The sequence below is a fragment of the Limulus polyphemus genome, unplaced genomic scaffold (assembly GCF_000517525.1).
Source record: "Limulus polyphemus unplaced genomic scaffold, Limulus_polyphemus-2.1.2 Scaffold334, whole genome shotgun sequence".
Classification (NCBI taxonomy): Eukaryota; Metazoa; Arthropoda; class Merostomata; order Xiphosura; family Limulidae; genus Limulus; species Limulus polyphemus.
This window is the reverse complement of record NW_013665944.1, coordinates 13,159-23,602: the sequence shown is the minus strand read 5'-3', so window position 1 is coordinate 23,602 and position 10,444 is coordinate 13,159.

Genomic DNA, 10,444 nt, shown 5'->3' with positions numbered 1-10,444 from the left:
CGAGCATGTTTGGTGAGATGGGGATTCGAACCCGTGACCCGCAGATTGCGAGTCGAGCGCCCTAACCACCTGGCCATGCCGAGCCGTGCTCATGTAAAGAAACTTGCATTTTCTAAAGCTAAGTTAACCCCTGCACAGGCACATGTAATTTAAGTAGACAACTACATATGACGTAATGGTAATAACAAGGACTGGTAATGGACATTGTATTCTTTATATGCTTAGCCCCCAGTGGCACAGCGGTATGTCTGTGGACTTACAACGCTAGAAACCGGGATTCGATACCCGTGGTGGGCAGAGCACAGATAGCCCATTGTGTAGCTTTGTGCATAAATTCAAATACAAACAAACATACAAACTTTATATTTCTTAAGTCTCATTGTAAACGTTTTGGCTTTGATTTGTATAAATATATATCATTATGCGTGTGAGAACGCTTATCTTGTATATAAATATTAACTGTTTTTAGCTTAGAACCGCGTTGTTAATCTAAATCCAAATACTTTCATTTTCTAATAACTCGGAGCTAACGCTAAAACTAGACACAGTTAGCCTATTGTATATAGTTTTTGCTAAAACAAAACAATTACTATTAAATGGATATTGTTTCCAAGCACAATAGGCTAAGTAAAATCACAAAAACCTCATTTAGTAAAGATCCGTCATCACTTCTTAAAAAGTTTACGTTGCTAAAGTGTTTATTTTGATGTTCATGCAAAGTTACTCGAGGGTTAAACTGATAGATTAGAGGGGAAGTCAACACCACCCATCCCCACATCTTTGGTGTCACCAGCAAATAATGGGATTGATCGTCACTTTATAACGCTCCCACGGCCGAAAAAGCGATTCAAACCCGGCGACTCTCACATTACGAATCGAGTGCCCTACCCGCCAGGCCATGCCAGGTCTCCACCTCTGATGAAATATCAGTTTATCTAACACATAGCAAAGGTATTTGATGATAATTTCTGACGTAAATACTTCCTTTTTTCTTTTTCCAGATACTCATAAATATAACTAAGTCATAAACTGACCCCGGCGTACCGTCATAAGTAAGACGAGAGTTTATGCTGCAATACAGCGCATCGCTTAGCATAATGTTACAGGAAACGTGAAACACAGAATAAAGCCTGTTTATAAGATGAAATTTCACCTTTCAACTAAACGTTTGTGGAGTCGTTTTTCCAAAAGCCAGATTTAGCTCGTGTTTCCAGCCGCTGAATTATGACATCGTGCCATGACTTTAAATTCAAAAGTTCCCCCAGTGTGTCAGCGATAAGTTTAAATACTTACAAAGATAAAATATAGGGTTCGATTCCCGCGGTGGACAAAGTAGATAGCCTAATGTGACAAACACAATTTAAAAAAAAAGTCGAAAATAAATTTTAATCTATTTTGAATCCTTTGCTCCGTGTACACTAATTATATTGTGTGAAAACATTTTACACTCGCGGAAATAATGATGTGTTCTATAAAATACGTTAAACTAATTACCATGACTTAATCAGTATGTATAACTTTAGAGATATGAATCAAGTTTTTAATATATTTTGAATCCTTTGCGCCGTGTACACTAATTATATTGTGTGAAAACATTTTACACTCGCGGAAATAATGATGTGTTCTATAAAATACGTTAAACTAATTCCCATGACTTAATCAGTATGTATAACTTTAGAGATATGAATCCAGTTTTTAATATATTTTGTCAAATTTGGCGACGGTTCATTAATGGAATGTTAATGATATTCGACATACGAATTCTATTTTGAAAATTTTTACAATGCCTTAAAGAGTGGATATATTTCTAAACCGAGAAGCTGTATTAACTTCACATATCTGTTCATATACTGGTCATATGGATGGCTAGTCTATCCAGTGTTGAACCTGGGTTACCTTTACGTATAAATAAACTTTCCTCGGCAACCATAAGCTTTTTTTTCATACTATCGAAGATACTGGAAGTGAATAGAGCCACGTTATCTGTAAGCAACAGTTCAACGTCTGGAGTTGGGTGCCTTTTTTCAGTGAGCATTAAACTTCTTGCCAATATGTTACATTTTCTTCGTTGAAGAGCTCAAAAATATGTCCATTCTATAAAGAAGAAGAAGATTAATGAACGAGAATCTTTTTTGGGAGGAAGGAGGAGGGAGGTTAGAAGTATTTATTGTGTAGCTCTGATGATTATAGGGCAGAACGTTATTCTCTGTTGACGGATAACAGAGTATTTTTTTCTAGCGAGAAAAACGAGTAGTTTTTTATTGGTGGTAAAAAAAGAGAGATTAGAGTTTACTTGTGAAAAAATAGGATTAACCTTACTGGTGAAACACATGAGTTTGTTATATTGTTGAAAGAGTTAAGGATTTTTTATTTTATTTTTTTCCTGTGAAGAGAAAGCTAGTATTTTCTCCTAAAATCTATGTTTTTAGTTTGTACTTTAGGGAAGAAAATTTAATTTATTCGGTTGAAAACTAATGTACTAACTGATAATAAATGAAAAAAACAAGATGTTATGTTTACTTAATGGATACTTAACAGACGAAGGAAAAAAGGGTACTTATTGGTAGAGAATAAGCTTGTTTTGTGAATGGTGAAAAAAGAAATTATTTTACTTTTTAAGGTAAGATGGAAGATTTACTATAAAAATGTGAGATTTTACTGACAGTAAGAATGATTTACTTTATATTATTGGAGACTAAATGGGTTAGTTTTCTAGAGAAGTTTATTTTCACTGGTGTAAAAAAAGTTATTAAAGTACAGAAGAAAAAAATCTAGTGAAAAATGGGGTTTTCTTACCGGTTGAAAGAAAAGAAAATCTTCGGTTTTACTGTTGATAGAGAGAGAAAGAAGATGGGTTAGGTGTAATTCTAAACCACTGACCTTAAGAACATCTCGCCGTGTTACACTTTACGTTTTGTCTCTTTTCTTATTATTATTGTTTTCTCCTTGAAAAGGCGGCAATATATTCTTTACTCTGTTTTCAATCTCATGAGAAAACTGGAACAGGCGAATCCTATTGACGGAGCTAGACATTAAAAAATGGCATTTTGCATTCTTGAGATAAATTATTTTTAGCAAAAATATTTTTTGTGTTATCAGTGATAACTTTACGGAAGCTAAAAAACAAATGATATTTTTTTTTACACAGTAAGAACACTCGGTACAATCTTAATTTGTACTTTCTCTTAAAGATTCTTGTTAATCTTAGTTTAAATATTCAATTCTTTTTAAAATCCAGCACACTCCTGTGTATACGTACCGGTTCATGTTTTAATCTTTACATTGCACTACAGTTCGTACCAAATGAATCATATGAAGTAGACCTAAGAAGCATAACCGTGTGTGAGAAGGAGGGCTATGGTTGTGGGCTAATCATACTAGGTAAAAACGAAACCTCGACGCTAGTGTAATTCGTCATGTTAATGTTTTACGAAGATTATGTATAAATTAGATTTGTACAGTTTGTTGTTATTCTAGACAACAACAGTTTTTTTTCATAATTTTCGTTCAAAGCTACCTGCGCATAGTTAGCCCTAATTTTGAGCTGATAGGCTACAGGGAAAGCTATTAGCCTACAGCACCCATCATCCCTAATTTGGAACTAATAGGCAACATGGAAAGCTGTTAGCCTACAGCATCCACCGGAATCTTTTATGATTGTGAGAACTGATTGTCACTCTTATACCGCATCCACAACCTAAAGTGCGAAGCTCATTTCTGCTGCAACTGACACCAAACCATTAATCCTCGGATTCACAGTCCGGACATCAAGGCCACGCTAGACCCTCGACCAGAACATAAGCAGATTTATAAGGTATATAAATAACTACACTCGAATATCATTTTATGTTTGTACTCGAATACTGTGATTTATCTTAAAGCATTTAATTTTCTTTCCTAAGTTTGATATTATTGAGCAAATATCTACAAGATATTTTTTATTCACATTTATTATTGTTTCAAAACAATAATTCACGTGTCATACGTTTATCTATATACGTAAAGAAAATATGTATTTCTGGTAACAGTATTTTTCTATTGTCATAAAATATTTAAAAAAATAAAACAAAAACATTTGATTCATAGATGGTCATGCACTCAGAACAGTTCTGTTCCTTCATGATTAAAGGAATAAAATGTGAAGACAGCAAAATGTTTGGAGTTATTTATCTTCTCACAATAAAACAGGACTGGATCAAATAGGTTCTTTATGGTACAGCTGTCTGATCGTATTAAAATATATCACAAAGTTTGTACGTAACCAGACAATGATCGATAGAAATGCAACAAGAACTTGGTCGAATAAACATTCTCACTGCAGTGAAAACACCCTACAATATTTTCCTCGACATAAACGTACATAAAGAAATATAGAGAGAAATACCAGAACTCGACTTCCTTTTTTCTTTCTTTTTTTAGCAATCAATAACGCTACAGAACTAAGATGTGAGTGCAGAAGAGAAACTGATCAAAGATTAGGTTTTCTGATAATAAACTTATAAATTGCAATTTCATTTACTTTTGCCTTTGGTTCTACCAGATCATCATCAAGATTTACTAGTTGTTCGAGATTAATGTACCTTCTTTTGATCTACTGCTTGGCTGTTTAAACTTTTGAGTGTTTAACCAACAAATAATATCTTTAGAATATCTGTACATAAAAGCATTTGGCTTGTATATAACATAGATAGAGTTTCCAGCAATGTTGCTAAAAGTATTACTGGTTTCTAAGATTTGATACTTTTCAAAGAACTTACGTGATGCGTCCTTTAATCCTCAATACTGAGATTCTTCACCCGAATATGGAGATTGACATTGGAAACAAGCCGGTGGAACTTTGAGTAATTCAGTAAGGTTATTATTGACGTGGCTTGCCATAATTTAGCATTAACATACTTTTTTTACGTAAAAGTGTCAAATTATGACTCAGTAGATTTTGTTAAAGACATGTAAATTATAATTTATAAAATTATCTACGTGTTTGTATGTTTTCTTTCCCATCAGTTGTGTGTGTTTTCTTATATGAAAGCCACATTGAGCTATCTGCTGTGTCTACCTAGGGGAATCGAACCGCTGATTTTATCATTGTAAATCCGAAGACTTACCGCTGTCCCACCAGGAAACGCCAACGGTTCTAATTTATTTAGTTTGTTTGTTTGTAAATAAGCACAATGCTACACAAAGGGTATCGAAACCCGGTTACTAGCATTGTAAGTCGGCAGACATACTGCTGTGCCACTAGGGGGGGAGCTGTAGTAATTTATTCAAACTTGAAATCGACGTCTGTACTAAAATGACAATAAAATAAAATTTCTCTTTCCAGTTCAAATATTGCACAAATATATCAAAATTAGACATTCAATAATTGATTCTCTTTCTGGAGTAAATAATAAAAATTTAGATTTGTATCCAAGTTTAAATTTAATAATAATTTGCCGTAGTAAATGTTTTTTGTTTTTTTTCAATAATTGACGACTGACCTAAATTTCGATTCTCATATAAAATTGGGTTAATTACAACACTTTATGATACCGTTTTTGTTTTACACTTGATATACAACTAATAACACTCAGAAAGCTTAGAACCCAAACATTAATATTTGTTTTCAAATTAATGAAATTTGCCACTGCGAGAAAAATAGTAGAGATATCACATACACTGAAAAAAATAAGAAGGGAATAGAATCCCAAATGTTCGTAAAGATATATGTATAGAATCACCCTACCCCCCCCCCAAAAAAAAAGAAGATCACAATTCAGTTCCTGCCCTGACGTAACTGTACAAATCCACCAGAAGAATATTATTAGCATATTGTGTGAAAAATGAATAAAACCCCTATAACCCGAGCGCTTTTGAAAGGTGGACCTTTCTTCTTCAGGGGCAAAGCGATCGGGTTATAGGGGTTTTATTCATTTCTATCAACCTACGTGTTTTTATAACATCATGAATTAGCATATTGTGTTTCAGCCATACATAAACATTAAAAATTGTTCTATATGTAGGAAGGATAGCAATAAATATGTAACTAAGCAATCTTTGCACGTCTTCAGACCATCGGTTTTCAGAGAACAATCAGCTCTTTTTTTATATAGCACCTATTTTCTAATTATGTTTTGTTTGTTTGAAGTTAAGTACAAAGCTACACAATGGGCTATCTGTGCTGTGCCCACCACGGGTATCGAAACCCGGTTTCTAGCATTGTAAGTCCGCAGACTGTGCTTCTAATTATGAGTCCAATTTTAAATATTAAATTACACCAGAACTTATTCATTCCTCATCTCTGCCTGCATTTTATTTCAATAATAAAAAAACAAGAAATGACAATTAACAACATTACAAAGGGCTGGAGAAAAGGTTGAAAAAGAAGATAAGACAAATTGATAATGAGACGCAAAACTGAAAAAGAAAAAATATGAACCCTACTGACTTTATTCCAAGTCTTGAATTTTGAAAAAAGACAAAAAGGGTTAACTTGTAAGCTATCAGACTTCTATGTAATACAAATAAACCTCTTACTACTAACATGAATAATTTAAATCTTATTTCCTGGAATCATATACAATAAGAAATCAGTTACCTTATCTTCGATCTTGCTTTAATTTTAAGATAATCAGTCAACATAAAGTGTTTTTTTTTTATTTTTACTTTCATTCAATGCAATCAATTGATCTACAGTTTTATCTTTGGTTTTGATATAATCAGTTGATGTAAAGTTTATATTGTTTCAGTTTTCATGCAATAATCAGTTGATCTAAAATTTCTTCTTTAGTTATAAAATAATAGTTGATCTAAAGATTTATATAACTTGTTTTAACATAATCAGTTAATATTAAGTTTTTTTCTTATCTCAATTTTTAATGGTTAATATAATTAACTTTGTTTTTAAGCGCAAAGCTACACAACTGGCTGTTTGCTCTGTGCTCACGGTGAGTATCGAACCCAGAACTTTAGTGTTATGGGACCTCAGACTTCAGTGGGAACAATTTTCCCAAACAAATTCTAAACTAAATCTCGCCAAACGTTACTTAAAACTGTTTATTTAGATAAAAACTCGAATTATATTCCATTTTGCTATCTTGTTCTATTTCATATTCAACTAGTGGAATGTTAGAAAATGACGTGCTATTTAAGCATTACAAAATAAATAGGCTTACTTGTTCTTCCATGACGAATTTGGTTTTTCTCTCCAACCATAGTTCTTTTATAAAACTTATACCAATTAAAATTGCACAATTAACTACTTTCTTTAAAAACCTCTTTTGCACACTTAGTATCAGCAAATAAATCATAGATGCTCACAGGTTTTATATCTATTTATTTGTAGTTGTTTTTTTCTTCTCTTCACCAAAACGTAGATTTTGTGAAGAAATGATGAATTAGAGGCCTAATCTATTTTTCGATTCGCTATTTCCGCTGTAATAGACTAGTTTCACCGAATTCACAGTTCATCAGAGCTGCTTGGAAGAGCAAAGCAAATAAATATAGTAGGCGTCATATAGTGGTGGAATGTAAGCAGCTGATTTGGCTTTTTTACTTTTTTAATTTTGTATTATTAGCAGTGAACAAAAAATACCTTACTCATTGTTCCATACGTAGACTTTAAATTGTTTTATAATCGATTTCTTAAAACATATGTATTTACATTTACAATGAAATATATTACTATCAGAATTGGATGTTTACTCATAAGTTGCTTCAAAAAGAAGCAGAAAGAGATTATTTTACATATTTAACTATAGTCGCACTGTTTTTCCCACATGATCTCACTAAAACAGAGCAAAGTACCAACTGTTCGAAATCCTGTTATTCTGGTAAATATGTGACTTAAATTTTTCTCACATCTAATTTTAATGTTATTATTTGTTTTATTGTGCAAAGCTACACAATGAACTATTTACAATCTGTCTACCGTGGGGAGTCGAACTCTAGATGTTATTGGTGAAAGTCCGTAAACTTACCAATTACCTACAGAGAGACCACATTCATGTTCAAAATTTACGTTCAAGTTCTACCGAATTATTTCGCGTCAGGAAAAATAGAACAAGTAATAAAAACATTTTGTAAATGTGAAACGATCTAGGGGTGGCAGTGCCAAAAAGAATGCAAACAAGAATATTGGGATGATACAGCTATACATAGATCATTCCTACATGACTTCAATATTAAAATTTAAATTAAAATTTACAGTGTAAAATGCACGAGTACAAAATGGTTACGAGGTCGGTCAATTCGACCGACCTCGTAGCGAGAGTCTGTAATAATCAAGACATGTTTTGACTCAACTTGGTTTTTCTTGTACGTGAGTCCTAGGCTCTTAGTTACGCTACATTGATGCCTACCCTGACATGACCATGATATTATGATAAACAAATTGCATACCAACAGTCAGGAATATATAACTTCCAACTGCAGTAATATTAAATTCAAATATGCATTTTACAGTGTAAAATTAAATTTTAATATTGAAAGTCATATAGGGATGATCTATGTATCATCCCTATATTATTGTTTGCATTCTTCTCGGAACTGTCATCCCTACACCGTTTTACATATACAAAATGTTTTTATTACTTGTTTGGTGACATCTTTCCCCTGACTGAAAGTTAGTAAGTTCTACGAGTATTATACATATTACAGTCATCTAATGTTCATGTATTATTAGTTGGTAATTCTTGTTTCACCCTGTACTTAAGCTTTTTAAAAGAACACCGGATTTCTGCAAAAATGCTAACTTCAAGTGGTAATGATAACATCGTTTACACTAGAATTATGGTTACTGTTTTTATTACTACTAGTTATTAATTATTACTACTAAGTGATGACATCGTGCACAGCCCAGGAACACATGGAGTGGACTTAGGTTTAAACTAACGTTAGTGATAAAGTAGTTGTAGAGTTATCTCGACTGAAACAACAAGAAGAAAGATGAACAATTTGGAGAGGAATAAAGAATTATGTATTTGCAATATTAAGGTTATAAAGAAACTCTAGGGTGTTCGTTTTCTGTTTTTCGTACCACGTGTATGTGTGTTAAAATCTATTCGTGTGTAATTTTTTGCAGTTGTTTTTTACCACTTATCCCTATAATACACATATTTTGTGTAGCTTTGGTTCTGCTTTGTTAATTGGACCTAGCTTTCAGTATTTAATTTCATTTAATTATTTTCAAATTATTTCGCTTATTCTTTTTTAGTTTCAATCGGTTATATTGTTACAAAATGACCTTAATTAACTGTTGTTTGCTAGCTTTAAACAAGTTTTCTCTATTGATATTTTTGTTGTTGTTGAGAGTTACTCTCTGGTCCTTCCCGTTTACGCTTTTTTACATTGATGTACAATAATATTTTGGTTTCAATATAAATATATTTAATATACTAATTTGCCACATGCCGCTCTATATTTTAACCTATTCGTTCGAAATTTGTATTTTTCTATTTATAGAGACATGTGAACATTAACCAAAATAGTTAGAATACTTTCAGAGTTATAAGCTGTGTTTATTATCTTCTGTTCTATTAGAAGCCACAATTTTTGTAGCTGGGTAAAACGGTGAATTTTTAGCTTATATACTGGAGAGTCTGACCTTAAGCACCCACATCTGATTCTAATTTTAAAAGCAATTTCAAATTTTACTACAAATGCAAGTTTAAATTTGTGTATTCTTATTTCAGCTTATTCCTTCTACTGAATTATATTCTCCTGTGTCCATTATGCAATTTGCTCACATATTATTGGTATTTTCTGTTTATACTGAAGATCGTTGTTTTTGGCTTGGTTATTTAAAGATGTTGTTCTAAAATAGCATACAGATGCTGGTGAATGAATAAAACTCAGTCTCAAAGTAGGGAACTAAGCCTAAATAATATACAAGGAAGAAAAATTAAAAAATCCAATAAACATTCGAAATCTTTTCTCAAGTTAAAAGATAAAGCTATATAACATAAGTATGTGTAGTTTCACGAACAAGCTATCAACATTATTTTCAGAACAACTTATCATTAAATATTTAGATGAAGTTACACTATATTCATTAGAAGTTGTTGAGTAATTTCGACATGCCAAAGTAAATACATGTTTCTATTTTAATTCATTTTGTTTCATAATTTTAAAGAGTACAGGATCATCAGATTTTATATTACTTTCTAGTTGTTTTTTTTTTAAAGAGTACAGAATCATCAGATTTTTATATTAGTTTCTAGTTTTTTTAAAGAGTACGGGATCATCAGATTTTTATATTGCTTTCTAGTTTTTTTAAAGAGTACGGGATCATCAGATTTTTATATTATTTTCTAGTTTTTTTATGAGTACGGGATCATCACATTTTAATGTTACTTTCTAGTTGTTTTTTTATAGAGTACAGGATCATCAGATTTTTATATTACTTTCTAGTTTTTTTAAAGAGTACGGGATCATCAGATTTTTATATTATTTTCTAGTTTTTTTT